This window comes from Dermochelys coriacea, chromosome 3, assembly GCF_009764565.3.
Source record: "Dermochelys coriacea isolate rDerCor1 chromosome 3, rDerCor1.pri.v4, whole genome shotgun sequence".
Lineage (NCBI taxonomy): Eukaryota > Metazoa > Chordata > Testudines > Dermochelyidae > Dermochelys > Dermochelys coriacea.
In genome coordinates this window covers 36,462,974-36,480,735 of record NC_050070.1, presented here as the reverse complement: position 1 = coordinate 36,480,735, position 17,762 = coordinate 36,462,974, and positions in this window count along the sequence as shown.

Below are 17,762 nucleotides of genomic sequence, written 5' to 3'. Positions count from 1 at the left end.
CCATGGATACCTCTGAGAAACCTGAACCACATACTCTGGTCATGAGTACTGAGGAGGAAGAGGAGGAGGGGGGACATGTGACCAGGAGTCCAGCTATGCTGTAATCCAGGACCTATTTGAGACTCCATCGCAGTCCAGTCAGTCCCAGACATTGAGCACAGATGAGCCCAATGCAAGGGAAGGAACTACAAGTTAGTGTGTAATTGTACTTCCCATTACAATGATATACTGATACTTCCCCCAACTTAATATGACACAGCTAACAACTTTTCATTAATTAACTTATACTAGAAGAGTGAAGTACAACAAAGAGAGGTAGAGTTGTTATCTGCTTTTCATCCCCCTGTACAGTTAAGCAGAGGATGCTACATGGAGCAGTTTGTTTATGTACACAGGAATGTGTCTAAAATTTTCCTGAAAGATCTAAATGAAACTTCCATGGAGGTTGTGACCGGGGTCCTAGTGGGGGCCAGCTGTGGTCACTCAATTAGGGTGAGCTGCAAAGAATGAGCCAGAAAATCCCCAAAAAGATGGTGTATATTCCAATACTTAGATTTACCAAGCCAACATAACACAGCCTCTTTATTACCTTACTGGTTAATCAGAAGTCCAAACAACACAGTTCCCTTAAAGTGATTCAGCCTCAGGGCTCCATCAAGGTACTTAAGTCAAATATGATGGTATCTGAAAATCTTATTTCATCATATAAAAGAACAGGTTCTACGAATCTCAAAGGATTGGATACATTACCTCCCAGGTTAATTAATGTTTCAGATCTTACCCAAATACATGTTACAGCCAATTCTTATTAACTAAACTGAAAAATTTTAAAAACAACAGAGCAAGAGTATGGTTAAAAGATCAATATACATACAGACATGAGTTCAATCTATTGAGGTTCAGATTCATAGCAGAGATGGTGAGTTTTGTAGTTGCAAAATGTTCCTTTAGCATTCAGTTCATAAGTCATAGTCCAATGTCCAAATATCACATTCGGGGTGTACCATCATAACTGGGACCTCAGTCTTGAGACTCAAACTTCCCCTGATGAAGCCTAAGCAGATGTGAGATGACAGAATCAGGACCCAAGGATTTTTTATACAATTTCATGTCCTCTTTGACAAGTTGGAATTCCTCCAGGAACAAAAGATAATTAGGATGACTTTGAAGGAGGTCCATCACCAGTACTTAGCTATAGAATTAACATAAGGCAATTTACTTTTTCCTCCACCATTCACAGATTATTTGCTATACATTTCAAAGAAAGATGAATACAGAGATATCCCATGTTTACAATTCATTTAAATGCTAGGATGTTCTTTTGAGCTCTGAATTATCGGTATACAGCATAGACATGGACTGTTGATTACAGTGTTGACCCTATTCATACATATGTTAATGCACAAAAACACAAACATTATCTCCCCAGGTGTCTTTTGAAGGTTGTTATGTTCTTATCCATTAATGGCTATTAGCCAGGATGGGAAAGGAATGGTGTCCCTCTCTTTGTCAGAGGGTGAAGATGGATGGCAGGAGAGAGATCACTTAGAATCATAGAATATCAGGGTTGGAAGGGACCTCAGGAGGTCATCTAGTCCAACCCCCTGCTCAAAGCAGGACCAATCCCCAATTTTTGCCGCATATCCCTAAATGGCCCCCCCCAAGGATTGAACTCACAACCCTGGGTTTAGCAGGCCAAAGCTCAAACCACTGAGCTATCCCTCCCCCCTGATCATTACCTGTTAGGTTCACTCATTCTGGGGCACCTGGCATTGGCCACTGTTGGTAGACAGGATACTGGGCTGGATGGACCTTTGGTCTGACCCAGTATGGCCATTCTTATGTTCTTATGTTTATTTTGCAGGATATTTAATCCTTTCTAGCCATGTGTCACAATAATACTTTGCCGTCCTCTCCAGAGGGTTTCTTGGGATGGCAGCCTTATTCCTTTTTCAGTGGTAAGACATTTTCTAATACACCAGTCTGTGTTAACTTCATCAGACATCATTGCAGTAAACAGGCTACTAGCATAGAAGCTCAGGCAGCTTTGGGATGCCAGCAGCAGCTGTGCTCCCTGAGCCTTTGTTACCCTCAGGAGTGTGATATAAGCTAAAATGACCACTACCTATGGAAGATGGTGCCACTATTCAGTGCCATGCCTTTTACTCATATTTTCATGTAACTGAGAATTTCCTCACCTCTAGATGGCCATACTCAACATAACTAGTGCTGTGAATGGTGCCATGTACAAGCAATCCCAAGGAGAAGTGTAAATGAGCACTAGATTTAGAGACAGAAAGGAGAAGATCATCCCAGAAGTAGTGTGAGAACAATAATCCTTGTATGAGGGGCAAAAACAGTATGCATGGTCAAACACTTCTCTGTGGAAATGTTGTTGTAAACTCCCCAGGATATGACCATGAACTCTAACAACTGGGACATAATAAGCAGGTAAGGTGAGAGACAGAGCCTTCCAGCATGGCCAGAGAGAAATTTAAACTCTAGAGATATCAGATTTTCTTTCCTTTTCTCTGTAACTAAGCTAAGGTGAGCCTGTCTCACTGGGTTTTGCAGTGAGTATTTAGATGAGGTACTTTATGCAAACCTGCAGCTCCTATCCACAGCTCACCTGGATACATGACATTCAGCCTGAGCTGCAGGCTGGCATGACATGGCTGCATGAGTGGACGTGGCAGTTGGCAGCCTGGAATACTGGAGAAAGAAGAGCGTTGAGACAGCATCGTGAATGAATCTGCTACTGGTTCATTACTGTGATACCCAGTTCAGCATCCAGCCAGTACAGGTAAGAAAGTAGTATGCTGGGTTTAGAGGGGACCAGGCTCAGGGGGGAGCCAGAGGCTGCTTGCAGCAGCAAGCCAGAGATAGTAGCCTGTGAGCGGAAAGCTGAGCAGCAAGCAACTTAGGAGCTAGGACTGAAAGGCTGAGAGCTGGTCAGAGACACCCAGGGAGGCAGCGGCAACCACAGTGCCCAGCCCTGCAGGCATAACAGTGTGGAGGGATCCCAACAAGACTTATCATGATACTTTTGTACCAAAATACTCTAGGGGCTGAGTTAGGATCATTACTGTAACTTAAAAAATGTGCTTGGTGTATTTGCATCCTTTATTTTGTAAATCACTCCTAGCAAAAAGTAATGTTACACATCTGTGTGGGCCATCAGCAGTAGGGATTGACCATGGGAACCTCTGAATCTTAAGACATAAGCTTCTACTACCTGAGCTAAGAGATTTGGCTTTGTTAATTAAGGCGACTGCAAGCTCATCAATCTCTGTCTGTAGCACAGCCAAAAGTAGAAAGGGACAGAGTAACACACTGAGCAGGTTACAAAAGCAGTCATGAGTTGCTAAGGTGTGAAAGTGTTTATGGGAACGCACCAAGGGCTAGAGCACAGTGTAGAGCATAGTGCCTGGAGCGCCTTCAGCATTTGCATCCAAGCTAGTGCTATACAGAGCACACTACCAAATATTTAGAGCGGCTGGAGCACCACAACACTTGCAGTGACATCTTGCAGTGGAGTCAGTTACAATACACAGTGTATTGCACCAGCATATATGGCAATGGTAAATACTAGGAAACAGATCTGATCTGTGCTTTGTCAGCTCCCCCTCCATCTAGCTCCTGAATACTTTTCACTCCTTACCCATCTTCATGCCACTCCCTACTACTATATATGTTTCGTACAGAACAAAGAAGTTAATTCCTTGCTTGAAATGAAAAACTTAACTCAACCTTAACTCTTCATACATCCCTGCTCATCCTTTCTGCAGTTGGCCATCTAGTAAGATGAGCTAACTGTCACTCACACTACTGTGCTACACACTTTCAGCTATAAACAGACAGCATTTGCAAAGAAACATACAGTTCAAAAAGTTTGGTTATATTACAGAACACTGAACTCACAACAAGAAAAGGAGTACTTGTGGCACCTTAGAGACTAACAAATTTATTAGAGCATAAGCTTTCGTGAGCTACAGCTCACTTCATCGGATGCATTTGGTGGAAAAAACAGAGGAGAGATTTATATACACACACACAGAGAACATGAAACAATGGGTTTATCATACACACTGTAAGGAGAGTGATCACTTAAGATAAGCCATCACCAGCAGCAGGGGGGGGAAAGGAGGAAAACCTTTCATGGTGACAAGCAAGGTAGGCTAATTCCAGCAGTTAACAAGAATATCAGAGGAACAGTGGGGGGTGGGGTGGGAGGGAGAAATACCATGGGGAAATAGTTTTACTTTGTGTAATGACTCATCCATTCCCAGTCTCTATTCAAGCCTAAGTTAATTGTATCCAGTTTGCAAATTAATTCCAATTCAGCAGTCTCTCGTTGGAGTCTGTTTTTGAAGCTTTTTTGTTGAAGTATAGCCACTCTTAGGTCTGTGATCGAGTGACCAGAGAGATTGAAGTGTTCTCCAACTGGTTTTTGAATGTTATAATTCTTGACGTCTGATTTGTGTCCATTCATTCTTTTACGTAGAGACTGTCCAGTTTGGCCAATGTACATGGCAGAGGGGCATTGCTGGCACATGATGACATATATCACATTGGTAGATGCGCAGGTGAACGAGCCTCTGATAGTGTGGCTGATGTGATTAGGCCCTATGATGGTATCCCCTGAATAGATATGTGGACAGAGTTGGCAACGGGCTTTGTTGCAAGGATAGGTTCCTGGGTTAGTGGTTCTGTTGTGTGGTGTGTGGTTGCTGGTGAGTATTTGCTTCAGATTGGGGGGCTGTCTGTAAGCAAGGACTGGTCTGTCTCCCAAGATCTGTGAGAGTGATGGGTCGTCCTTCAGGATAGGTTGTAGATCCTTGATGATGCGTTGGAGAGGTTTAGTTGGGGGCTGAAGGTGATGGCTAGTGGCGTTCTGTTGTTTTCTTTGTTGGGCCTGTCCTGTAGTAGGTGACTTCTGGGTACTCTTCTGGCTCTGTCAATCTGTTTCTTCACTTCAGCAGGTGGGTATTGTAGTTGTAGGAATGCATGATAGAGATCTTGTAGGTGTTTGTCTCTGTCTGAGGGGTTGGAGCAAATGCGGTTATATCGTAGCGCTTGGCTGTAGACAATGGATCGAGTGGTATGATCTGGATGAAAGCTAGAGGCATGTAGGTAGGAATAGCGGTCAGTAGGTTTCCAATATAGGGTGGTGGTTATGTGACCATCGCTTATTAGCACCGTAGTGTCCAGGAAGTGGATCTCTTGTGTGGACTGGTCCAGGCTGAGGTTGATGGTGGGATGGAAATTGTTGAAATCATGGTGGAATTCCTCAAGAGCTTCTTTTCCATGGGTCCAGATGATGAAGATGTCATCAATGTAGTGCAAGTAGAGTAGGGGCATTAGGGGACAAGAGCTGAGGAAGCATTGTTCTAAGTCAGCCATAAAAATGTTGGCATACCGTGGGGCCATGCGGGTACCCATCGCAGTGCCGCTGATTTGAAGGTATACATTGTCACCAAATGTGAAATAGTTATGGGTCAGGACAAAATCACAAAGTTCAGCCACCAGGTTAGCCGTGACAATATCGGGGATACTGTTCCTGACGGCTTGTAGTCCATCTTTGTGTGGAATGTTGGTGTAGAGGGCTTCTACATCCATAGTGGCTAGGATGGTGTTTTTAGGAAGATCACCAATGGATTGTAGTTTCCTCAGGAAGTCAGTGGTGTCTCGAAGATAGCTGGGAGTGCTGGTAACGAAGGGCCTGGGGAGGGAGTCTACATAGCCAGACAATCCTGCTGTCAGGGTGCCAATGCCTGAGATGATGGGGCGTCCAGGATTTCCAGGTTTATCAATCCTGAATCCTGAAGCACTTAGAGGAGAGGAAAGTGATCAGGAACAGTCAGCATGGATTCACCAAGGGAAGGTCATGCCTGACTAATCTAATCGCCTTTTATGATGAGATTACTGGTTCTGTGGATGAAGGGAAAGCAGTGGATGTATTGTTTCTTGACTTTAGCAAAGCTTTTGACACGGTCTCCCACAGCATTCTTGTCAGCAAGTTAAGGAAGTATGGGCTGGATGAATGCACTATAAGGTGGGTAGAAAGCTGGCTAGATTGTCGGGCTCAACGGGTAGTGATCAATGGCTCCATGTCTAGTTGGCAGCCGGTGTCAAGTGGAGTGCCCCAGGGGTCGGTCCTGGGGCCCGTTTTGTTCAATATCTTCATAAATGATCTGGAGGATGGTGTGGATTGCACTCTCAGCAAATTTGCGGATGATACTAAACTGGGAGGAGTGGTAGATACGCTGGAGGGGAGGGATAGGATACAGAAGGACCTAGACAAATTGGAAGATTGGGCCAAAAGAAATCTAATGAGGTTCAATAAGGATAAGTGCAGGGTCCTGCACTTAGGATGGAAGAATCCAATGCACCGCTACAGACTAGGGACCGAATGGCTCGGCAGCAGTTCTGCGGAAAATGACCTAGGGGTGACAGTGGACGAGAAGCTGGATATGAGTCAGCAGTGTGCCCTTGTTGCCAAGAAGGCCAATGGCATTTTGGGATGTATAAGTAGGGGCATAGCGAGCAGATCGAGGGACGTGATCGTTCCCCTCTATTCGACACTGGTGAGGCCTCATCTGGAGTACTGTGTCCAGTTTTGGGCCCCCACACTACAAGAAGGATGTGGATAAATTGGAAAGAGTACAGCGAAGGGCAACAAAAATGATTAGGGGTCTAGAGCACATGACTTATGAGGAGAGGCTGAGGGAGCTGGGATTGTTTAGTCTGCAGAAGAGAAGAATGAGGGGGGATTTGATAGCTGCTTTCAACTACCTGAAAGGGGGTTTCAAAGAGGATGGCTCTAGACTGTTCTCAATGGTAGCAGATGACAGAACGAGGAGTAATGGTCTCAAGTTGCAATGGGGGAGGTTTAGATTGGATATTAGGAAAAACTTTTTCACTAAGAGGGTGGTGAAACACTGGAATGCGTTACCTAGGGAGGTGGTAGAATCTCCTTCCTTAGAGGTTTTTAAGGTCAGGCTTGACAAAGCCCTGGCTAGGATGATTTAACTGGGACTTGGTCCTGCTTTGAGCAGGGGGTTTGGACTAGATGACCTTCTGGGGTCCCTTCCAACCCTGATATTCTATGATTCTATGGGTAGCAGATAGAATACCCCAGGTCGGGGCTCCAGGGGTGTGTCTGTGCGGATTTGTTCTTGTGCTTTTTCAGGGAGTTTCTTGAGCAAATGCTGTAGTTTCTTTTGGTAACTCTCAGTGGGATCAGAGGGTAATGGCTTGTAGAAAGTGGTGTTGGAGAGCTGCCTAGTAGCCTCTTGTTCATACTCTGACCTATTCATGTTGACGACAGCACCTCCTTTGTCAGCCTTTTTGTTTATGATGTCAGAATTGTTTCTGAGGCTGTGGATGGCACTGTGTTCTGCATGGCTGAGGTTATGGGGTAAGCGATGCTGCTTTTCCACAATTTCAGCTCGTGCACGTCGGCGGAAGCAGTCTATGTAGAAATCCAGGCTGCTGTTTCGACCTTCAGGAGGAGTCCACCCAGAATCCTTCTTTTTGTAGTGTTGGCAGGAAGGTCTCTGTGGGTTAATATGTTGGTCAGAGGTGTGTTGGAAATATTCCTTGAGTCTGAGACGTCGAAAATAGGATTCTAGGTCACCACAGAACTGTATCATGTTCGTGGGGGTGGAGGGGCAAAAGGAGAGGCCCCGAGATAGGACAGATTCTTCTGCTGGGCTAAGAGTATAGTTGGATAGATTAAAAATATTGGTGGGTGGGTTATGGGAACCATTGTTGTGGCCCCTTGTGGCATGTAGTAGTTTAGATAGCTTAGTGTCCTTTTTCTTTTGTAGGGAAGCAAAGTGTGTAGAACGCCACTAGCCATCACTTTCAGCCCCCAACTAAAACCTCTCCAACGCATCATCAAGGATCTACAACCTATCCTGAAGGACGACCCATCACTCTCACAGATCTTGGGAGACAGACCAGTCCTTGCTTACAGACAGCCCCCCAATCTGAAGCAAATACTCACCAGCAACCACACACCACACAACAGAACCACTAACCCAGGAACCTATCCTTGCAACAAAGCCCGTTGCCAACTCTGTCCACATATCTATTCAGGGGATACCATCATAGGGCCTAATCACATCAGCCACACTATCAGAGGCTCGTTCACCTGCACATCTACCAATGTGATATATGTCATCATGTGCCAGCAATGCCCCTCTGCCATGTACATTGGCCAAACTGGACAGTCTCTACGTAAAAGAATGAATGGACACAAATCAGACGTCAAGAATTATAACATTCAAAAACCAGTTGGAGAACACTTCAATCTCTCTGGTCACTCGATCACAGACCTAAGAGTGGCTATACTTCAACAAAAAAGCTTCAAAAACAGACTCCAACGAGAGACTGCTGAATTGGAATTAATTTGCAAACTGGATACAATTAACTTAGGCTTGAATAGAGACTGGGAATGGATGAGTCATTACACAAAGTAAAACTATTTCCCCATGGTATTTCTCCCTCCCACCCCACCCCCCACTGTTCCTCTGATATTCTTGTTAACTGCTGGAATTAGCCTACCTTGCTTGTCACCATGAAAGGTTTTCCTCCTTTCCCCCCCCTGCTGCTGGTGATGGCTTATCTTAAGTGATCACTCTCCTTACAGTGTGTATGATAAACCCATTGTTTCATGTTCTCTGTGTGTGTGTATATAAATCTCTCCTCTGTTTTTTCCACCAAATGCATCCGATGAAGTGAGCTGTAGCTCACGAAAGCTTATGCTCTAATAAATTTGTTAGTCTCTAAGGTGCCACAAGTACTCCTTTTCTTTTTGCGAATACAGACTAACACGGCTGCTACTCTGAAACCTGAACTCACAACGTCTGTATAGATAAGAGTCTTTTAGAATACAGATCAGGCCATTTAGAAGCTTATTTCTTATTTGTATTTTTTGTTAATTATAGTACAACCCAACTGCACCTAGAGTGACAGCTACTACTAAGTCTCTCTGCAATGTGTTGGCGAGAGTGACAGTGTTCCTATGAGTTTTCAATATAATCAGAGCAACATAGCAGGTGGTTAGTAACTCTGGATTCCATGACCTGTAATATCTTCTATCACAGTACATGTCATGAGACTGGTTAGAACTTCATTGTAAATCTGACTGTATTATAACAGTAAAGCACTAATGTTAGATTTCCACTACAGTCTGGGAAATATACTATTGCTCTGAATAATGTGAATAGCTCTTCTAATTCTTTAGCTGGAAGAGAAAAATAAGGCAGCCTTTCATTTGTTACCTTCTGACATTTAATATTACTTATAATATTACTAGCAACATGGGATTATCACACTTAAATCCTCAACCATGCTCCATCTACACTTCTGGAAAATATCAAAAGCCAGCTCAGAACATCTGAAGATTTACACAGACAGGAAGGGAGTAAAGGGATCTATTTTTTCCACAATGCTCATATTAGTTATGCACATAAATCCCTTGCATGTCAACAACAGCCTCCTGAAAGAATTAAATGAGAGCAAGTAAGTATACATGCCATACTTAAAGGAACACAATAGAGCTCAGTGAGCCCCACAATGTTCCTACCCTATTTCTCTGAATCTTTCTAAAACCACTCTTGAATACAATATTGTAAACATTTTTTTTCACAGTATCAATTTAAAAATGTTAATCTTCGTGATCAACCCAAATCACCCAATGTGGTTTGTAAAACATACACAGGTTTTATGTGTGTATATGACCACTTGCATAGTCTGACAAATACCTCTTTGAATGTGTCCACACTGGGGAAAACATGGGTTTTTAACCATTAGCCAGCTCATGGTAAAATCCTAGTGTGGCGAAGGCAGTGATAAGTTTTAACATGTAGCAGGTCAAGGTAGACACTGCTAAAAACACATACTGGTTTGTATACTTATATGTCCCTCCCACTACAGTAGCGTCTGAGCATCTCTCAATCTTTAATGTATTTCTCCTCACATGATGAGAGTTACAGCAGTACTATTATCCTTTTTTTAGTATTTAGTATTAGTTTTAGTATTTAGTATTATTTTACAGATGGGGAACCGACGCTCAGAAAAACTAAGTGATCTGTCTATGGTCACATAGGAAGTCTCTGGTAAAGCTGGGGACTGAACTTAGGTTTCTCAAGTCCCAGGCTAACGTTGAAGACAAAGCCTGTGGGACAAAAATGCCCCTTACTTCAAGTTGCCACAAACCAACACCTCTCAGATGTAAGCAAATACATGCACAATTGAACAAATGGCACTTACTTCAAAACGGATCAACCTAATGCCTCTTGCACCTACTCACTTCATCAGAAGAGCCTTGTTTAGAAGGAAGAGCATTGTCTTTGCTCCAAAGACAGGAACATATACAAGAGGGGTTGGACTGAGCCATTTTGAAGGAAGAGTCTTAACTGGAGTAGGGGATTTCAGAAGATGGTCAAGGAGAGATGTTTTCAAAAAAACTTATTGGGAAAAAAAACTAAGTAAAAATGAGACTGAAAACATGATTTAAAGGTTGACTGTGTCCCCGGTCTTATGGAAGAAAACACAATATATTAAAGACCAAATGCTACATCTTGTAATAGTGTCCCTCCAAAGTGTTTGAAAACTATTACTCTAGAATATTGGGATTGTTTTTTTAAAGAAAGGGAGCTTTTAAAGATGAGCTCCCATAATATTTTAGGCTGTGACACTTCCTTATGGTTCACAGAAAAAGATTGTCATATGCATATAGTGCATATATTCTCATTTTCTCTCTTTCTCACTCTTCTCCCCCCACCACATCACAGATATTTCAATGTAGAGCTTGTTGAAGTTAACTCTTTTTTCCATATGCAAATCAGTCCAGATTTCTGTGACTATCAAATATTCGACAAATAGATTGAGGGAAGTTTCAGCCTCTGGGTTGTTTGTGAACTGGTCATTTAAACTCTTTGCTATTTACTATTTGTGATGTATGGTCAGTCACATGGGATTGTTTCCACTCACTTGCTGAATGATACTTTTTTAAACAGTAGAATGACAAACAACAGAAAAAGTGACTCACTTCCACAAAGTTTGTGAAACTGTTCCAAATAACCAGGGGATCTCTGAAGATGAACAAAAATACTATGTTCCATTCTATTCAGGTTCTTACATCATAATATTTGAGTCCCTTCTGGAATTAAAAAAAATAAACAAAGTGACTAACATTGGTCATGTGGGGTTTCCGTTTTTCCCCCAGGGGAGATATTTTTATATGATCCTGCAGATAGCAGTGGAACTAAATTACTAATGTGGGGCCTGACCTGGCAAATTATTTTGCACACACCCAGACCCATCTATTTCAGTAGGATCACTCAAGTAAGTAAGGGCTTGCAGGATCAGACCCATATGTTAGCTATAAAAACATATCTCTCACAGGCCACACCATAGAATGAGTGAGTTTAGCTACAATTTCATGAAATGTTACAATTTAATGTCTTGACTGTTTTCTTATTATGAAATTTCTTCTGTCCTAATTTTGGGCATATTGAATTTTCAGTGCATCTGGACTGTCTTTGACAGGAATGCTAATACAAGTTATATAGATAGCGGGGGAATTTTCCATGCAGACCTGACAAATTCCATCTGAATAAAATCAGTATCCGAAGTACAACTTAGCTGTAGTACACGTTGGTGTCTGAAGCTTAAGCAGAAAGCTCAAACTCAGGTGTACAGTTCCGTAAAACTCTTTGAAGGTTGGAGGGACTGACACTGCAAATAATACAAGTGTTGGTCCTTTTTCATGTAGATGCTCACGAGGCGTCAATTTCCAATATGCTCAACTATGAAGAAAAGTGAACTCCATGCTGCTCGTCTTCAGTTATGTATTCAGTTTTCTAGAGAGAACTGGCCACTATTAAAAGAAATGAGGCATGCTCGCTCACTCCATTGGTTCCCAAAGAAATGACGGTACATTAAACAGGTGCTGAACATCTCTGATTCTCCACACTTTGCTTAGCAGAATTCAGTGATGCTCAAAGATGCATTATTTATTGACTCTCCTGGAAGTAAGTTAATTTATGATCTGATCTTGATTGTCTCTCTTGGTGTATGTGAATATACAGTTGAAACATGCAACTGTGGCAGGTTATTCCTCCATTAAGACAAACTTCCCACTTTAAGTCATTCATGTTTCCAAATATTTAACATAGGTCCAAATCATGCAGCCCTTACTCACCTGAGTAGTCTCACAGAAAGCAATGGAAATACTCAGGTGAATTGGGACCGCGGGATCAGCATGCTTTTTCAGATTGTGCAGTTTCAGCAATTAAAAATGCAGAGAGCATATATATCCATATAGATAGATAGATCATTTAAAAAGCAATAGATGTCCTTGCCCACACCATGGGAAACAAAGGATAATGTGTTCATTTTAATTAATTAAGGCAATTTTAAAATGAACACATTATGCTTTCTTTTCCAGGGTGTGGGCAAGAACATCTATTGTTTTTAAATTATCCTTATCCAGTTTCAGTACCTTTCTGAACGGATATAAACTATTTTATGGTTTTGTACTAGCACCTAGCATCATACATTTGAGAGCTTCCCATGGTATTAGATTTGCACAACAATTCCCCCAGTGGAATTCATACAGTCTCCTACCTTGCCTCTTCCCTGGTCACAGACCTGAGAATATCTGATTTTGGGGTTCATTGGCTGAACTGGAAAACAAAAACAAATTAAAAAAGTGTTGTTTTCAAGATTTTTTAGCCTTTTGTTAATAAAATTTAAGTAAAATTTGAAACAAAAAATAATTTCAAATAAAAAAATCGAAATGTTTTGGTTAACCTGAATCTGGTTTTTTTGTCAAAAAAATGTTGCCTAGCTCTACACAGACAAATTATTTTCATCAGACTGATTGTACATGTTTGATATGCAGTCTCCAAGAAGCCTTAATGGCTCTGAAAAAGCTCTTAGAAATTATCTTGAAGATATTTTAGAAACCTTGGTAACTCTTAAGTATATAACTCTAAAGAGGATAAGTATGTTAAGAGCATGAAGGCGATATATTCCAGTGAAGTAGCCAGGACACGTGATTGTTCCAGAGAGATTCAGTGCTCTTGGGGGATCATTTGTGCACCAGTCAGCTAACTGAGTCAAATAGTAAAGAGTTAAGCTTAGAAGTGCCAAACCAACATGGATTTTTTTTTATTCTAAAAAGTAGATTGACTTTAATTTTTTATCTGCTGCGAGTTAGATGTATTTTAATATACCACTCTGGAGTTACTGAAAAACTTGAACTTGAACTGGGACTGGGATTACTTGGAAAAAGTATGCATGCAAGGGAGAAGGTTCATCTTAATGGTATTTATTTAAGAAAACAATGGTAGACTTAAATTATTCCTGTATGTAAAACTATTCTAAATTGTGACTAAAAGGTGATATGATCTACCTTCCTAAAGAAAACCGCTTTATGTTGTAAACATGCTACAATATTCAGTATTATCTACTAAAGAACATGATCAACAAATGCAAATATCAGAAATTCATTTCACTGACTACTCAAATCATGTGTCTTTGTAGCTATAAATCCGCACAGCCACCACAGATTCCCATAAAACATGCTGCAGTAGCCAAAACGTTTTAACTGACAGCACTATGGTTAATGAGATAAATAGTTCCATAGTATGATTTTGAAAATGTCTACATATATATTTAACTAGGTGATCTTAAAATGTGCCTGCATATATACAAAAAGCCATGTTTAACCCTAGAGACCAGAGCTGTTCTAGTCTGTTTCAGGTAATTTATACACATCATCCTTCTGAGAATGTTTTTATTTTTCAATCTACCAGTAAATAAATACAAATAAACAAACAGAGAGAAACACATTTAAAATGATGTTGATACAAACCTGAACTATGACATTAAGTTTAGAATTCCCAAAGTTAATGTTCAAATTCACTTGAATGCATATTTGACCTGTATTTTCACAATGCAGCAAATTAAAGAACTATGCATTACAGCTAAGCACAAAAGTGCACATCTTTCATTTTGATGGAGGGACAAGGAGAGAGAGAGAGAGAGAGAGAGAGAGAGAGAGAAGACAAACCATGTTTTAACCCGCTACTGGGTACACAGCCACGGTCTAGATTTTCAAACATGTGCTCACGCACTTGTAAACCCTCCGCTGTTGTTCTTGCAAATCCTTATTTGCTCAGGCATAATGTATTGCATATGCCAATCAGGGTTTAAGGCTGCACATCAGTGTTTGTGCATATGGCAGTCAGAGGCATGCAAGTCATCTATGCACACTTAAGCATATGTGCTTTTGAAAATCTGTCCCCAGATAGCCCCTTTTAACTCTTTCTGAGGAACAAATAAAGATGTATATAACTGCAGGATTGAAATAATACAGATATCCATATTGACAGCTCTGGCGACCAAACATCTATTCAATTCAGTTTCTTATACTGCCTACACCATCATAGGATCTGAATGCCTTACAGTAATTCATTAAGTTACATGACTAACATCTGTCATGTGTGGCTCATTCCCTTTCTCCCAAGGGGAAAACTGTGTGTGCGGTGTAGTGTTTTGTTGGGTTTCTTTTATTTAATTCTGTTTTTATAACTGTTATGTACACTATGCAGTTATATTGTAGAAGGCAAGTCAAAGAAGTGTACTTGCACTTGGAGCAGAAGGCTGTGAAGACTGGGCTGGTTCTGGATTCCTTTGGGAGTTTGTTTCACAGTCTTGCACTGGTCTTTGGGAAGGCTCCATCTCCTGCAGAGACAAGATTTACCCATGCAGTGGACAGCTCTATTTTGTTTGAGGAGATGAGTTATCAACCATGATCCTCATACTGGCACATCAAATGATCTTTTGGGTCTCCTGCCACAGATCATTGAGTGCCTTAAAGAGAAGGATCAAGACCCTTAAACTTGACTGAATATTCTATGGAAAACTAATGTAGTCTGTGTTGCTGAGGAGACATGCTGCTGTGTTCTGTACTAGCTGAAGTTTACTGAGGGCTGACTGCTTCATAATCAGCCATCTTTCATTCATGGAATCATAGATTTTGAGATCAGAAAGGATCATTACATCATCTAGTCTGACCTTCTGTATAACACAGCCCATAGAATCTCACCCAGTTACCCTGAGTTGAGCCCAATAACTTGTATTTGACTAAACATACCTTCCAGACAGGTGGTCCAGTCTTGATCTGAAGACATCAAGAGATGGAAAATCCTCCACTTTCCTTGGCAGTTTTTTCAATTTTTAATCACTCTCACTATTAAAATGGTGTGCCTTATTTCTAACTTGAATTTGACTGACTTTATTTTCCGGCCATTGGTTCTTGTTATACCTTTCTCTGCTAAATTAAAGAGCCCTACAATACCTGGTATTTTTCCCCATGAAGGTACTTATACACTGAAATCAAGTCACCTCTCAATCGCCTCTGCATTGTTATAGTCCAGCTGAAAGGTGACAAAGTATGTATAGCTGAAGCCAGGTCATCCTATCGCAGGATAGGATGGAGTGTACTGTCTAAACAGAGCAAGCATTACTCACACTTGCTGTTACGTGACAACTTAGTGTCAGTGATGAATCCAGGAGAACTCCAGAGCTACAGACTGATTTGACCAATTGTGGATGTGCACCCTCATCAAAGGAGACTGCACCAAGGCTGCAAACTCTTCAAAGTACTTTCCCCCACCTCAGAGTCAACTTCATGCAGTTGCTCTTCATCCATGCACTGATCTTGTCCAAACGCTGAGCCATCTTGTGGATAGTGGTACAGTCACATAGCAAAGGATAAGCATGGCTGCGTCATCTGGCTGTCCCTAGAACCAGTTCGTTATAGGTAGTAACAGTATAAGTTTCCCAAGTACATTTCCCCAGTGTGCTTCATCCTTGTTCTAAAGAACTACCTCTGAGAGTGAGAAGGGCTCATTCTCCATAATTATTAAGATCCAGTCCAATGCACATTGAAAACTCAATGGGAGTTTTTCCATTGACTACAGTAAGTCTTGAACTGACCCCACTATTGAAACAGACAACTAGCTAATGACAATTTTGTTATATTAACCTATTCTCTAGGAACTATGATGAGACCTCCAACTCATTTTACATAAGCCACTAAACAGCCATCAAAAGCCTAAATTTAAATTGTCAAACTGGAGGTGGAAAGCTCCATAATCCATTACTATTCCCCTGAGCCATCTGGTCACAGTTCCTCAAACAACTTGTATGGTACTTAGTATCTATGAGTAGTTTAAACAGACTAGTGTTTAAGTTGAAGGAAAAAGGGTATCTATCAATATACAATTTAAATACTATGGTGTGTTAACCTATAGGATAACTGCATTCCAATATAGGTTCCCTACAATGGTGTAAATCAGCATGTAAATACAATGACTTGTATATGATTAAGGCTAAGTTTTGGTCACTGATATTTTTAGTAAAATTCATGAACAGGTCACAGGCAATAAAAAAAAATTCATGAAGTCCGTGACATGTCCCTGACTTTCACTAACAATATCCCTGACAAAATTGGAAGGTGGGTTCAGCTCAGCACCCACTGCTGCTGGGGTTCTGACTACTGCGGTGTGTGAGAGTTTCCGCCCCCCTGCATGGTGGCTGAGCAGCTCTGGGGGGGCCATCTACCTGTGGCAGCAGGGAGCTTTGAGGTATTCCCCCACCACCTGCAGTGAGTGGAAGCTCTGGGGGTCCCCTTGCCTTCCATCATGGCTGGGCAGCTGCAGAGTGCACCCACCGCAACAGGGCAGCTGCAGGGAGCCCCTGCTGCACCCCATGCCTGGGCAGCTGCAGGAGGGCTCCCCAACTGCCCATCATGGCTGGGCAGCTGTAGGATCCCCCCGCTGCCCACTATGGCTGGACAGCTGCAGGGTCCTCCAACCAGGGCAGGGCCGGAGATGCAGGGCAGGGGCAGCTTGGAGCTCCAGCCCCGGGGCAGAAAATGTCACGGAGGTCAGTGGAAGTCACGGATTCCGCGACTTCCATGACCTCCATGACACTATTGTAGCCTTACATATGATCATAATGACAGCACTGATCAGCAACAGTTGGTCACACAAAGACAATCCAATAATATTTGCATGTTTGTACTTTTGATCACACAAGTGCATGTAAAAATATGTCCTATTTTCAGTTAGACCAGTAGCCTGCTTTCCTCTTATAAAATTATTTCCAATTATTTGTGCACATAGTCATAAATGGAATGGTGATTTATTTCTGCAGCTCTCCCATTTTATAACTCACACTGCAGTCAATGGGCCTAATTCTCTACTGGAAAGAAAGAAAGAGAGAAAGCAAGCAGCAGCAGAGCTCTGTGTAGCTCAAAAGCTTGTTTCTTTCACCAACAGAAATTGGTCCAATAATATAAAGTATTTGACCAGCTTGTCTCTCTTGTACCTTGTGTAGTCTTTTACACCTGTGCAAACTGAGTATCAGATGCTCCCAGATTATAATGGTACCATTTTACAGTCACTTTGCACATGTGGACACAACTACAAGGTGCCAAACAGGGGGGAATAAGGTCCAATGGGAATTCTATGTGAGGAAGGGCTACTAGCTTGGGCCATAAATGTATTCTTAAAAGGCAATCTTATAAAAAATGTAGCCATGAAAGACCAAAGAGATTCAGCTTAATATGATTAAGTATATATTTTAATATTTTAATAGTATGCCCAGTCTGAAAGCTACACTTCATTTAAACTAGATTTTTACAGCAGCAGTCAGGGTCATTTTATAGAAGA